General features: G+C 55.1%; 1 pseudogene; it reads left to right on the top strand.

The window, feature by feature from the left end:
* The first annotated feature begins 1,271 nt into the window (after nt 1–1,271).
* Nucleotides 1,272–5,287, top strand: LOC113177243 (ruvB-like 1; annotated as a pseudogene).
* Nucleotides 5,288–14,571: the final 9,284 nt, after the last annotated feature.

Genomic DNA, 14,571 nt, shown 5'->3' with positions numbered 1-14,571 from the left:
AGGGGGTGTGTTTTCTAGAACCTTCTTTGAATTCATAAGGAGTCTTATCTAGAAGCTGGTTTGTAGATTGTGTACCATGTTCCAAAATTAAAGTTAAAATGGTAAATATATGTTTTCCACCTACATGATGTAAAGCAGTATAGGGAAAGAAGCAAACATCAACTCAATAATGATGTCAATGATCAGAATAAAATAATTAGATTTAAAAGTCAGACTAAAGAGGACAAAGAAATCACATGGGGGTCAGCAAAACCCACAGCTGGACTGGATCTCAGGCGCGTCTTCAACCCCATGTGAACTCACTTATCTCTGAAAGTTCTGTTTTATTCTAGATGCATTTTCTTCATCTGCAAAATGGTGCAGTGCCATTTGCTTCTGATAAATTCTCACTCATTTATTAAGATTCTGAGTAGGTGCCAGGCATGGTGTCACACACCTCTAATACCAGTGGCTTTGGAGGCTGAGGCAGGAGGATCTCAAGTTGGAGGCCAGCCTCTTCAACTTAGCAAGGCCCTAAGATACTTAGTGAGACCCTGTCTCTAAATAAAATACAAAAATTGGCTGGGGCTGGGGTTCAGTGATTTAGAGCCCCTGGTTTAAATCCCCAGCACCAAACAAACATGCAGAAAAATGCTCCTTGGTGCCACCCACACCCTGGGCTCAGCTCCTCAGCTAGGGAGCAAAACTCGGGGCTTCTTCCTTCTGCTCTCACACCCTCAGAGTGAGCCAGAAGTACTGTTGCCAAGCCAACCCAGAGACGGGGTGGGGAGTGTGTGGGCAGAGCTCTACCTGCAGCTGCGATGAGTAAACGCCTGAGCCAATGCAGAGTCCTGCAGAGGCTGCTGTCCTTGCCCAGTGCACACCCCTAGGGAAGAGAAAGGCCCCGTTGAGCACCATCACCCCAAGATGTGTGTGCACAGCTAGAATTTGCTTTCTTCGGGTCCTGGGGTTCAAACCCAAAGGTGTGGCCATAGTGAACCAGCGCTCTGCCACTAAGCTGTGCCCCAGCCCCAGGGACTAGATATGTGGTCTAGACTGGCCTCCACCTTGGTGATCCTCCTTCCTCAGCCTCCTGACCCAGACAGTTTGGGGGTATTCCAACTTATATTTCCCTTCTGAGCTGGACTCCTCTGTGGGTGCTTCTGGGTGCTGTCACATAGAGGAGGAGACCGAGGCCCAGAGAGCTGGAATCATGGGCCAAGTCAAATGCAGCCTCAGGTGGCTAAGCAGGAAGTTCTGGTGTCCCTAACCCAAAAACTGGAGATGCAGTGATGATCCTGGGGTTTGCTGTGGAGCATGGCCATGGACACATGTCCCCTCTAAAGGTAGGTGGGTCCCTGTGGCAATGCTCCTACCACTCTGCAACCCCAGAATGCAAGGCAAGGAAGAGTAATGGTGACGTTCTCTTGTCTCTTGCAGGCAAATACGGTCACCCTCAGGTTCACTTCCTGGTGTGCTAAGCCCCCAGTCCAGGCTCTTGCGCCCTGCCACAAACCTTCATACCCATCCACTCCTGGGGTGCCTGGCTACCTCAGGTGTCTATCTGTCTGTCTGTCCCTCTATTATGTTTAGTTCTGTGAACTGAACCCGCAGTGCTTAAGCAGGGAGCCAGAAGTCTGCCCTTTTTACTTTGCTTTGTATTGTTTTTAGAGAGAGACTCCCCTTGCTAAGTTGCTGAGGCAGGCCTCCAACTTGGTGATCCTCCTGCCTCAGCCTCCCGAGTCCCTGGGATGACAGGTGTGCAACGCTTTGCCTGGCCCCTCAGGTCTCTTACAGAAAGGTGCCTTCCCTCAGGGTCAGAAGGTACTGGAATGTGCATCATGGTTGTCTGAGTCCCCTTTGTCTGGTTTGGTTTGGTTTTAGCTGGACCCCAGCATTTTTGAAAGTCTGCAGAAGAAGCGAGTGGAGGCCAGTGATGTCATCTACATGGAGGCCAACAGCGGGGCTGTGACGGTATGCTCTCCAGGGACAGCACCACGCCTGAGGTCTGACAGAGGAAGACCTGGGTGACCAGGGCATCACTTGCTCAGTGGGCGTGGGTGGGGGAAGGTCAGCAGCTGTCCCCTTACCTAAGTAAGTCACCTTGGCTTTTCTCTGTCTTCCTCTCCTGGTGACTTCAGCAGGCAGAGTGTGTAAGACTCAAACCCTGTGGGGGACAGGGACCAGACAGCCTTCGTCCCTTCCTGCTGCACCAGGTGGCATCTTCCATCTTTTTTTATATCTCTCTAGTGTCCCTCCCTGAATCCTGAGCCTGGGGACTGCATCAGGTGGCTCCTTCTCTATCTGCTACTGCATCTCCCTGGTTCATGGATGAGCCTAAGGCCTCGTGTCACCCACAAATCACCACCTAGAAGAGCCCGGGCCCCCAGCTCCAGTGAGTCCCCTGGTTGCCCCTTTATCAGGAGTGAAAAGAAAGGGGAGAGAATCTCCAGAAAGTCCCAGGTTGGCCGGATGCGTCTGGGAGCCCAGCGTGGCACCAGGCCGTGGGGCGCAGGCAGAGGGCGCCATTGGGGGCCCTCATTCGGCAGCAGGGACCTTTCTGTCACTGAGCTCTATGTGGTCCGTGTGCCCCGTGGTCTGCTGGCAGAGGCAGGGCAGGAGCGACTCCTAGGCCACGGAGTTCACCCTGGAAGAAGAGGAGGACATGCCCTGCCCAAGGGTGACGTGCACAAGAAGAAGGAGGTCATCTAGGACGTGACGCTGCAGGACCTGGACGTGGCCCACACCAGGCACCAGGGACAGGCCCTGTTGGTCCAGCACATGCCGGAGGCCCTGGGAACCACTGGTCAGGGCCTTTCTGTCGTTCTGGAGGCCCTCCATGAGACTCAGCAATGAGCACGACATGAGCTTTGTCCCCTTTGTCCCAATGTCCAGATGCTGTCACTGCTGAACTCTGGCCATGGTCTGCTGCTGGCCACCTGCCAGCCTGTTGGGGGCTGCTCTCCACCCTGGACTGGAGGTTCCTGGTGGGAGCATTTACATTTTCATGGAGGCTCCGGCCTCTACAGAGCCTGAGATTCGAATCCTCCATCTCCCAGCTGGCGCTGCTCTGGGCTCTGCTGGTCAGAGAGTCAGGTTTGCTCTTCATCCTGAAGGGGGCCTCCTCCTCCCCACCAGGAATGGGCTTTCTGCTGGGAATCTGGTTTTGCTTTTTGTCCCTTGGAGCTTTGCCTGGGAGAGGCCAGATACTCTTGGGATTGGAGTTTCTTCCTACCTGGCCGCAGGTTTTTTTGTTTTGTTTTGTTTTGTTTTTGTACTGAAGCTTAAACCTCAGGGGTGCTTACCCATGGAGCCCCGTCCACAGACCTTTTCATATTTTGTTTAGAGACAGGGTCTTGCTGAGTTGCTCAGGACCTCACTAAGTTTCTGAGGCTGGTCTCCAACTTGCGGTCCTCCTGTCTCAACCTCGCAAATTGCCAGGATTTTTAAAGACACGTGCCCCCGCGCGCATGACTCTGCTTGATTCTTGCAGGTCAGAGGAAACCTTGAGGGGATCCCTCTGAGTTCAGGAGCCCCTCATTCTTTCCAGGGGACCTGTGCTGGGCCTGTCCACCTCAGGCTTCCAAGTTGAGTGACATCAGGGACCTGCAGGAGGCAGGAGGATGGGCTTTGGTAGCTGCCTTAGAAAGTCCTCTCTCCTACAGGGAGGACAAGACATCCTGTCCATGATGGGTCAGTTGATGCAGCCAAAGAAGACAGAGATTACAAGGAGGATGCCTGGCAAAGCCTGAGCCTAGAGCCAAGTTGAGGCCCTGCCTCTAACATGATCCCAGCTCTGAGTCTTCACTCCCTTTAGAAACCGTAGCCACACTGTGTGCTCTGGACCTGCTGAGGTCAGCATCTGCTTCCTTTGAGGTCCCAGAAAGATGCCTACTTTGACACCAGGCAGTGGGTCTCCCTTGCTCTTTTTTGGACTTTTTTTTTTTTTTTCTGATGCCGGTGATTGAATTCAGAGGCCTTCGACCACTGAGCCCTGTCCCAGCACTTTTATTGTTTATTTAGAGACAGGGCCTGGCTGAGTTTCTTAGGCCCTTGCTAGGTTGCTGAGGCTGGCCTCCAACTTGTGATGCTCCTGCCTCAGCCTTCCCCGCTGCTGGGATGACAAGCATAAGCCATCGCACCCTGCTCTTCCCCAATTTAATGTCCTTCTCGGGCCCATTACCACTTTACTCCCTGAAAACGTAAGTTCAACATAAATCCACTGTTGCCTTGAGACCTCGCAGCAGCCTAAGCTTCCTCCATGAGTGGCCAAGAGCAGATCTGTCTCTGAACTCGGTTTTGACAGCCCTGCGACAATGGCTCTGGGTGAAGACAGGCCTCAGATACCATTTCTTTGGGAACAGCTCCATCCTGATGACAGGGGGCGCTGGTTTGGAAGGTGAGGGCTAGGACATGAGGCAGGTCTGCCATTCTGCAGGGGCTGGGGGTTCTGGGGGCTGAGGCTGGGCTTGCTCTGACCCTCTTTGTTCAGGATTTCTGGCGGAGAGGATTCTAACTGCACTTGATGGAAAGTTAATGAATCTGAGCATTGTCATGCAGGGCCCCCAAAAGGGCAGCTTGACTGAGTGCAGCAGAGGAGAATCTGCATATGAAAACACATCTCTCTGGGGCTCCCAAGTGGGATATCTCAGTATCAGGCTTGGGGCTCCTGGACACTGCACCCCACACAGCTCCACGAAAGGCTTTTTGTGGCATTTGGGGGTGATGATGCCTGTTTTTTTTTTATATGAGGGTACAGTGATTAAACTCAGGGGCTCTTGACCCCTGAACCCTGTCCTCAGTCCTATTCTGTATTTTATCCAGAGACAGGGTGTCAACTGAGTTTCTCAGGGCCTTACTAAGTTGCTGAGGCTGGCCTCCAATTTGCGATCCTCCTGCCTCAGCCTCCAGGCTGCTGGGGTTATAGGCGTGTGCCACCATACCTGGCATGATTCTTGTTTTCAAATGATGACATCAAACCTGGAATGAATCCAGTACCCAGCCAGGGGTCAGAGAGCCAGTAGGAGAACCAGGCTGCAGGGTTGGGTCTGAAGGAAATTGAGGTGGGGAGAAGAGAGCAGGTGACATTTCCCACACTGGCTGTAACCCTGTCCAAGGCGAGATCAACAAGGTGGTGAACAAGTACATTGATCAGGGCATGGCTGAGCTGGTCCCCAGAGTGCTGTTTGTGGACGAGGTGCACATGCTGGACACAGAGTGCTTTACCTCCCTGCACTGAGCTCTGGAATCTTCCATCGCCCCAATTGTGATTTTTGCCTCCAACTGAGGCAACTGTGTTATCAGGTAGGTGCTACCGGCTGTCCCTGTTCTCTGGGTCTGTCCCACCTGTGATGTCAGAAGTCAGGATGGGACAAAGGGAGCACATTTTGCCCTTGCAAGGAGTCAGCAGGGTGACTGAAGGCCGCAGCTGCTCTGTCCCTGATGGGCAGGGTCTCCGCGGGCCTCTCAGGCTCGACATTCTGTGGGGAGCAAAGGCCTGAGGAGGTGGGGCTGCTCTGGTGACCTGAGTGTCAGCTCCCTCACACTGGCTCCCAGACCCCAGCAGAGCCCACTTTATCTTTATTGAGGACACTGAATGATATTGCACCTTGTCCCTTGTCTTAGGTGGGAACACAGGTTTGTCTGTGAATTTGTTCATCTTAGCTCCCCATGACAGCAGCGTGCATCCTGCCATATCACCCACATGGGGTGTGACTTTCATTCCGTGGCTGGCCCTGCTCTGGGGTGTCCCTGGTCATGTGTTCCTATGTGAACATGGGAAAGTGACATCCATTCATTTCCCTGTCTCCCAGTTCTGCTCCTCCCTTCCATTTGTCTCATCCAATGAAATTCTATTCTCTTTCTCCACCTCTGCTCACCATCTCCTCGTCCACTCAGTCCCATGTCCCCACACCCTGGCAGCTGAGGTCCTGCCCATGTGTGGAATGCCACCGTGTGCTCATGCACAATGTGCTTGACCTATTGGGGAGGAACCTTCTGGAATGACCAGCTATCAGGGGCTGCCCCCTCCCACTCACTCAGTGGCCCTCTAACCCTGAGGTGGTCAGTGATGGGGAAACACTGAAGGGATGCAGGAGCCAAGAGAAGGCTCTCAACGGCCCAGTTGGACCAGCCTGAGCAACCAGAGAGAGTCATTCTAGGTTTTCACCCAGTATGCAGTGACTTCCCAAGTTATGCTGATGTCAGAGGATCTTGGTCAACATAGGGGACTGGGCTCAGCCATCTGTGGGTTCCAAGTCACTGAGGTAAATGTGCAGCCATTGAGCCCAGGACACCGCCCTCCAGAGGTGGACAGGAGAGGAGGGACCGTGTGGGTCTGAAGTGTCCCCTCGACACAGCCAGGAGCTGGCACTCAATGCCAACTAGACACATCCACAGCAAGCACCTCGACAGACACAAGGGTACGGCAGACTCCCCACACCCAGGGTCCCCATCAGGCCATGAGCTCAGCTGAGAGACACGAGCAGAGCACCTGACCAGTCCTCCCCCAAACTGTTGAAGACACCAAGAACAAGGGGCATTGAAGAAGAGGTCACGGCCCAGAGAACCCTCTAGAGATGAGACACCAAGGCCCCTAGCTGGGATTTTAGGACAGAAAAAGAGGGCATCAGGTAAAAGAGAAGGTGGTGGGTCTAGGTGGTGACTGAGTGCCAACTACAAAGGATGATGGGTGACTCAAAGGAACACACTGCCATCGTCACACTGCTCTGCAAATCTAAAACTGTTCTAAAATTCTAAGTTCCCCCTTGTGGCCCTGGGCATTGAACCCAGGGCCTCACATGGTTGTAAAAAGTTCCAAGAAGCCATTGCAGTGGGGCTGGCCTATAATCCCAGCAGCTCTGGAGGCTGAAGCAGGAGGATTGCAATTGGAGGACAGCCTCAAAAATTTAGCCAGGCCCTAAGCAACTCAGCAAGACCCTGTCTCTAAATAGAATATAAATAGGGTTGAGGATGCAGCTCAGAGGTTTAGCGACCCTGGGTTCAATCCATGATACCCCCCAAAAAAGATGGAAGCTGATTGGCCATGACAGCCCAGAGCGCCCTGGGCCACACTCCCTCCCTTGGTGCGTGGAACTGGCCTCACTAGAGTCCTGGGTATTTGGAGGTCGCTGTGTGTCTTCAGATCTGACCTCTTAGGGCAGGGTTCACCCCGGTCCCTCCTCTGACCCAGGCCCCCACCTTTCCCAGGAACAGGCCAGAGGCCGCAGTGACAGCAGGCCCCAGCTGTGGGTTGGGACAGAGATGCCCTAGTGACCAGAGTGGTCTTCTCATTCCTGCTCCTCAGGTGTCGGGGAGGTGGCCCACTGGCTGTGGGTAGAGGTGGCCCCAGGAGGGCAGGTAGGGTGGCAGAAGGGCCTGATGACCACATTCATCTCCCAGAGGAAGTTTTGACAAGCGACCCATCGCCCAAGGTGGGTAGTGTCTCAATCCCTTATGGGCAGGACACAGACCAGGCGGGAGCAGGGGATTTGTCTCATCTTATTGTGCTGACACACCATCTAGCGGCCATGACAGCACCCCCATTTTTTTCACTATTTCAACTTGAGCCTGAAAATCGTTGTGGATGTTTAAGTGAAGGGGGAGAGGCTGGTCCCCGAAAGTGGTTGAGGAGGTCACAGCTGGGCTCCGGCTCTTGGGTGCCTCCCAGCACAGGATTGGGTGGCCCATCAAATCCCAGCTTCCTGCCTGCTCTCAGGGGCCCCTGTGGGAGTGGGAACCCAGAACAGGAAGGGCTTTTTTTGGCACCAGGGACTGAACCAAGGGTCCCTTACCCACTGATCCCTGTCCCCAGCCCTTTTTATATTTTATTTAGATCCAGGGTCTCACTGAGTTGCTCAGGGCCCCTCTAAGTTGCTGAGGCTGGCCTCCAACTTTAAATCCTCCTGCCTCAGCCTCCCAAAATACTGGGATGAAAGATATTTGCAATCCAGCTCAGCTCCTTTCTGTTATTGAGCCTCAGTTTCCCCATCTGTAAGATGGGCCTCTGTCTCCTATCATTGGGGATGTGTGACCATATCCCATGGACCTGGGAGGTGATGTGTGATCAGCACCCCAAGCAGCCTGGATTGAGAGGAGCCCCCAATCCTGGCAGCTCCAGGAAGAGGACCTAGCAGTCTGTCAATAAGGAGACTCCTGTTGGCCAGCTCCACCCTCCCCTCTCAGACGCTGGGCTTAGAAGAAAAATCTCCATTTGGGGGATAAGAACTGGAGGCCTGATGCCAGTGTCCCCACTGGGAGAAAGACCCTGGACTGCTGCCCCAGGGCTTCTGAGAGCCATTGCCATGTAGGAATGATGCATGGCAATTTCTTTGTCAGCCTACTCCATGTTGCTTAGAGGAAGGACTCTCCATTGTGGAAATGGGCTTGCCTTTGGACCCAGGTCATTTGCAGTGACATTGCATGTATGCTTGAGTTAGGTGACCTTGCTCAAGGACCAGGGCGGATCCAGGTTTAGGGTGTATCCTGTTGGGATTAGGGAGTATCCCCGCTCCTTGGGTTTAGGGCGGTTCCAGGTTTAAGGTGTACCCTGTTGGGAATAGGGCTTATCCTGATGCCTCAAGCACCCGCCTGCTCCTTGAGTTTCAGTTGAGTTCTTGCGGGATTCAAAAAGTTTTTGGGATTCAGACCCTGGTGGAGTACGTGGATTTTGGCTAGAACGTGGATTTCCCCAGAACGTGTGTAGAGTGCCGGTGTGAGTTCGGGAATAAAGAATTGCTGTTTGAATCTACAAGGCTGTGAGTGGCTCGTGATTTTGTGCCCAGCCAGACTGTGGCACAGGGCTGCACCAAGGGAGGGAGCAGTGTCCTCCCTGGGTCCCAGGCCTTGGGAAGCAGAGCCTGGGACTGAGTGGAGAGGCCATCCTTCTCCCTGCTCACCCATCCTTTGGCACCGTGCCTTGTCCTTTCCCCAGGGCGATTCACCAAACTGACACCTCCCACTTGGAGGACTGCATGTGGACAGCTGGTGCAGGAGGCTGCAGTGGGGCCTCTGTCGCCCTTGACCGGCGGCCCCACCCTGTGAGCTCCATGGGCAGCGGAGGCTGGGCCAGCGTGATAAGATGGGCCCATGGGCTCCCGCCAATTGCCTGCTCCATCACCTGATGTCGCCATCACAGTCACGCTGCCCGTGGACAAATTGGCACCATCAGAGTCGCATGATTCATGGGAACACTGGCGGCCATGGGGAGGGACGTCGCGGGACCCTGTATGGGTCAGATCAGGGGACGCGGACGCGGGGGTGGCTGTGGGCCTGAGGACATGCAGGGGGACCCCTAGAACTCAGCACCGGCGCTGCGCTCATTCAAGAACCTAAGGGACTTCAATAGGAGCGGGGGCGGGGGCGGGAGTGCAGTGACAACCAGGCAGGCTTCCCGACCCCACCCCTGCCTGCGAGAGATTCAGCCACCATCCTTGTCCCTTGTGGACCCTATTCTCCATTGTCCCAGCCATTGGAGAACCCCAGATCCCAGCTGGGCGCCTGTCAACCCAGGTTGCAGGCTGAGGCTGGAGGATTGCAAATTCGTGGCTGGCCTCCGAAATTAGTGAGACCCTGTCTTAAAAATTCCAAAAGGGCTTGTATGTGGCGTGGTGGCCAGCGCCCTTGTGTTCAGTCCTCTGCACAAGAACCCTGTCGCAGGGGTCTCCACCTCAGAGGTGAATGCCACACCCATGGCACCCGTGCTCGGCTGCCAAGGGGCAGCTCTGGCCGCCTGCCGCCTGCACTCTTCTGAACTTGGAGCACTCAGGCGTGGTGGCGACAAGCTGCCATGGTACCGGGGCTCTTGCGCACCCCACCGTACTGCAGTGCGTTCCTCCAGGGGACCGGGGAGAGGCCTGAGGTGACCTGTCCCCTGGGCATAGTCCCTGCAAACCAGCGGCCTCCCCGCTGCCCTGAGCCCAGCGCGACTGGCTGGTCCACAGAGGCCTGGGATGTCCTGCAGTGGCAGCGCTGGCCAGTTGGTGGGGGATAGCCCCGCCCTCCCTAGAGGAACCGAACTGCAAGCGGGGAGGAGGTATGGACCTTGGCCTGTTCGTCTGGGCCTCAGGCCACCCTTAGCAGAGAAATGCTGTCCCCTCCTCGTGGTTCTCGGAGGCTCCGCCACCGCCTCTCACCATCGCTAGGCCAGCAACCGCAAGACTGCAATGCCCCTGCGCAGACCACAGGCACTGCGGGGTCCGGCTCCACCCATGCCATGCCCACTCCCCTGCACCGGGGCATGGCCACATGCGCCCAGCTCCTGCGCATCAGGACCACAGCAGAGCATAGCGAGTTGCCCCTGTGGGAGCCAGGCGAGGCCCTCAGTAGGTGTGCGCAGGCCTAGGGGAGGCAGACGGCTTGGAACATGGTTAATGTTTAAGAAAACATAGAAGGAGCAGGGCGCTGTGGGGCCGGTGGGGCGGGTGGGGCGCGGCTGTATTTCCCAGTGGCTCTGGAGGCTGAGGCAGGAGGGTCGCCAGGTGGAAGCCAGCCTCAGCAACTCAGTGAGGACCTGTCTCTAATGAGCTGGGACAGGTCTGCCCGTAGGCGCCCCTGGTTTCAGTCCCTGAGACCACAACCCAGGAAGGCATGGAAAGGGCTCTCAGTGAAAGTTGCCCCATGGTGCCAGCCCTCCGCCTCTGGTCCCCAACCACAAGCTCCCCAGGCCTCCTCTCTGAAGACCCCCAAACCAGATCAAGGCATCTGTCTGACATTGACTTGGAGACTTATCAAGTGCAAGGTTGAAGAATCACCTTTGAGCCCAGAGACCTGGCCGCCAGGCACTCCCTGTCATCCCATCATCCTCTGCGCTGTCCATGCCACCTCCAGTGTTCTGCGTTTTGGAACTGCACACGCAATACCTCCATCCCTGAAGACTTCAGGATACACGCCATCACTGGGTATTCAGCATATTCTCTTTAATTTGTAGGGACTGGATTTTTAGCCAGGGATGGCCTATCATGGAGCCACATTCCAGCCCTATTTTTTGAGACAGGAGTTTGCTAAGTTGCTGAGGCTGGCCTTGAACTTGTGATCCTCCTGCCTCAGCCTCCCAAGTTGCAGTGATTAAAGGCTGTGCCACAGGCCTGGGATTATGAAGGCTCTTGTTCAAGTCCTTGTAGGCACGATTCTTTTCAGAATTGAGCAGAGAGGACATGCACATGTTCTGGCTTCATGGAAACTGCTAGGTCTTTCCTGAAACCAGTCTGTTTGCTTCTCATCCAGGCTTTAATGCTTCTAGAATGGACAGATGGGTTCTGTGGCCCCAGAAGGTTTGGGGCAAGGGGTGAGGTGGGTGCTGGCGTAGTGGGGCCACCCCTGGGAGCCTCCAAGGAGACGCAGTGGTGGGTGTGGTGGGTGCTGAAGCTTGGGCCCATGACGGCCCTCTGATGGTGCTACATGCTTAGGCACCTGCCCTCATCAGGAAGCTGTGCATTTCCCTGGGCCACCCACCTGGAGGCTAGGACTGGAGGCTCATGGATATTATTTTCCTGAGGACTAGGCCAGGCCAGAGTGCAGGTGGGGGTCAGCGGTGGAAGGAGCGGTGGGAAGGACACCCAGGGGATGGGAGCCAGGGGTAGCAGCTGACAACCACCAGGACCCCTCATTCCTGGCCTCAAGCAGGTCCCTCCAGCCAGGGGCCTGGGGTAGGCAGAGCCTGGAGCTTTGCCTCCCTGCTGCCTCCTGACCTCCTATTGCCCGGGGCCTTACTTTCTTCACCAGCCGCTGGAAGTCGGCTCCAAACATGATGGGGGGGTGGATGAAGCCGGGGCCTGAGCCCCAGTCCACACCCCCCCACACACACACCTACATGCTATCTGACCCTGGGCTCCAACTGTTCTGCTCTGAGACAGTTTGGTGGTAGCCCCAGGCACAGCCCCAAGTCCCCAGGGCAGAGAGAAAAGGCACAGTGCTTCCCCAGGCAGGAGGTTTCCGACTTGGGGTTTTGGTTTTTCCCTGTATCACGGACTAAATCCCAGAGCTTCTGGACCATGGAGGCCCACCCCAGCCCTTTTTATATTTAGAGACAGAGTCTCGCGAGTTGCTTAGGGTCTCAGTAAATTGTTGAGGCTGACATCCAACTCATAATCCTCCTACCTCAGCCTTCGGAGTCATTGGGATGCAGGCGTGGGTGCAGGCTTGAGCACAAAGGGACTCTCCCAGCAGGAGGAGAGCCAGAATTCAGGCCAGCAAATCTCTGGGGATAAGCCTGAGCAGAAACGAGACCATGAACCAGCAGTTTGTAAAATGTTGGCTTTATTTATCATTTATCTACCGTATCTGATTTATGCCATTTTGGCGTCCACAGTGACAGTGCCCTGGAAGCTGGGTCAGCCCCTGCACACCCACCTACTGTGATAACCACCCACAGGCTGTAAGCCCAGGCCACATGTGGCCAGCAGGAACACAAGCGCCTCTGAGGTCTGGCACTCTTCAGCCACAGGCCGGGAGCCAGGGACTAGACCTGCCTGCCAGAGGCCATGGAGTCCCCATTGGTGGCCTAGGAAGGCCCTGCCCTCTAACAGGTGCAGGAGATAGACAGTGGAGGCCCCCGTGGGCTAGGAGGTGACTGGTGGCAGGCTGCCCTGCTGGAGACTGGGTCTAAATGAAGCCATGTGTGAGAAGGTGCTGGGCCTTGGCTGGGGCGATGACCCCCCTTGTTCTTGTCCCAGGTCTCTGGGGACAGTGTGACACCTCTATTGAGCCTTTATAGGACCTTTGTAGAATAGGGGCACCCTCCTGAGGCAACCTGCAGCTGCATCTGAGATGGGCCTCAAGACCTCTGGGAAGGTTCCCAGCTCCATGGTCTACATCACCTGTCACCACAGATGTCATTGTCTTTTTGTCTCAGACACCAGAGCACCTTCCCGGGAAGTCCTAGCCCCAGACCCTGAGCTCAGGCCCTTAGCCTGAGCCTTCTCTCTGGGCCTCCGAGTGTGGTGGAGGCTGAATGTGGTAAAAGCCGAGAGAGCTGGCCCCTTACTTGCATTTGGTCCCTAAGTGCAGTAAGAACATTCTAGAAACACAGGGGGAGACAGAATACGTTCCTTCTCAGAGGCATGGGGGCAGCTGCACAGTGAGGACACACCATGGCTGACTGAAGTCTGGACAAGCAAACCTGACGGGGTGGTCCCCTGAGAGTCCAGAGCTCAGCCAGGCGAGGGTGGAGGTGGTGACCCCAGGCCTCCCCTGGATGAGGACAAAGCTCCCTGGCCATGAGGTGGCCATGAAGTGGTGGGGAAGGCAGTTCTGGCTCTGCCCCACTTTGAGGCCTGTCTGGAACCTTGGCAGGAGCACAGCCACTAAGCCTGGGTAGGGAACTGTGTCGCCCTGAGCCCAGAGGCCCCAACACCCCCCAAGAGAACACTCAACACTCAGAGAGTGCCACCACTTGTGTTGATGGGGACATGCTAGTGACGCTGTCCATGTCCCCAGAGGTGGTGTAACCCAACGAACGACCACCCTAAGGCCACACACAGAGATATTGTGCTTCCAACCAGAGTCAAAAAGCCCCTTTGTGGGGACCAGGGATTCCATGGTGGCTGCACACATCACTGAGGGGGGGAGGGGAGGCCAAAACCAAAGTCAGACAGAAAATGGGGACAGCGCTCACTGTTCCTGTCACAGCTGCAGCTGCCAAATCCAGAGGAGTAGAGGAACCACAGCTGACAAAATCCCCATGTGCCACAGTCTCCTGCTGCAGTCTGGCTAGGCACAAATAACCAAGCCACCACAAAGCCTTGTAGATTCAAACAGCAACTCTTTATTCCCCAACTCTCACTGGCACTGCACACACCACACAGGAACACACGCCCTCCACCAGGCTCCATCTAATCTCCCCGAACACCCAGGAGAACTCACAGAAACTCCAAAGTAGCAGGCCCCCTAGGCAGCAAGATCTGCCCTATTGCCCTACAGTAAAGGTCAAATATACAATACAATCAATCCAGCATCACAGCATTAATATACAGCTTAACTCAAATCATCATCTCAATGGTTCTCTGGCTTCACCTTTCAACCATTTCCTCTGGCAAATGCCAGGCATCATTCTGACTGGGCTGTGGCTCTCAACATCTCCCCCCTTCTGTTTAATTAATCAAGAGCATATGGCTTAGGGACCGTGCCTGTCTTAAGTTGTCCAAGTCTACATATGGTCCTTACCCATCATCGGATGAGCTGACCTCAAGGCATGAGCCTCCTGTCTTAGGTTGGTACCATTGTAATTGGATATTACCTGTCATTGACTACCAGTCCAGCATACAGCCATACTTGTGAATAGGCCTTTGCACAAGTTTGGGGGTGAGGTTCTTTGCCTCACCTCTGTTGGCCCCCAAATTTGGCCTTTGCACCAGTGGGGGCGTGAGGTTCTTTGCCTAACCTCTGTTGGCCTCCAAGTTTGGCCTTTGCACCAGTGGGGGAGTGAGGTTCTTTGCCTCACCTCTGTTGGACCCAAGTTTGGCCTTGGTGCCAGTGGGGGGTGAGGTTCTTTGTCTCACCTCTTTTGGCCCCCAAAATTTAGACTATCACAAGCAGAAGAGAGGAGGATGTAAAATGCCATGACACCAAGCCATATGACGGCTCTTTTTGGAAAAA

This window comes from Urocitellus parryii, chromosome 11 (assembly GCF_045843805.1).
Source record: "Urocitellus parryii isolate mUroPar1 chromosome 11, mUroPar1.hap1, whole genome shotgun sequence".
NCBI classification, from domain to species: domain Eukaryota; kingdom Metazoa; phylum Chordata; class Mammalia; order Rodentia; family Sciuridae; genus Urocitellus; species Urocitellus parryii.
This window is presented reverse-complemented; position numbering and strand designations above follow the sequence as displayed.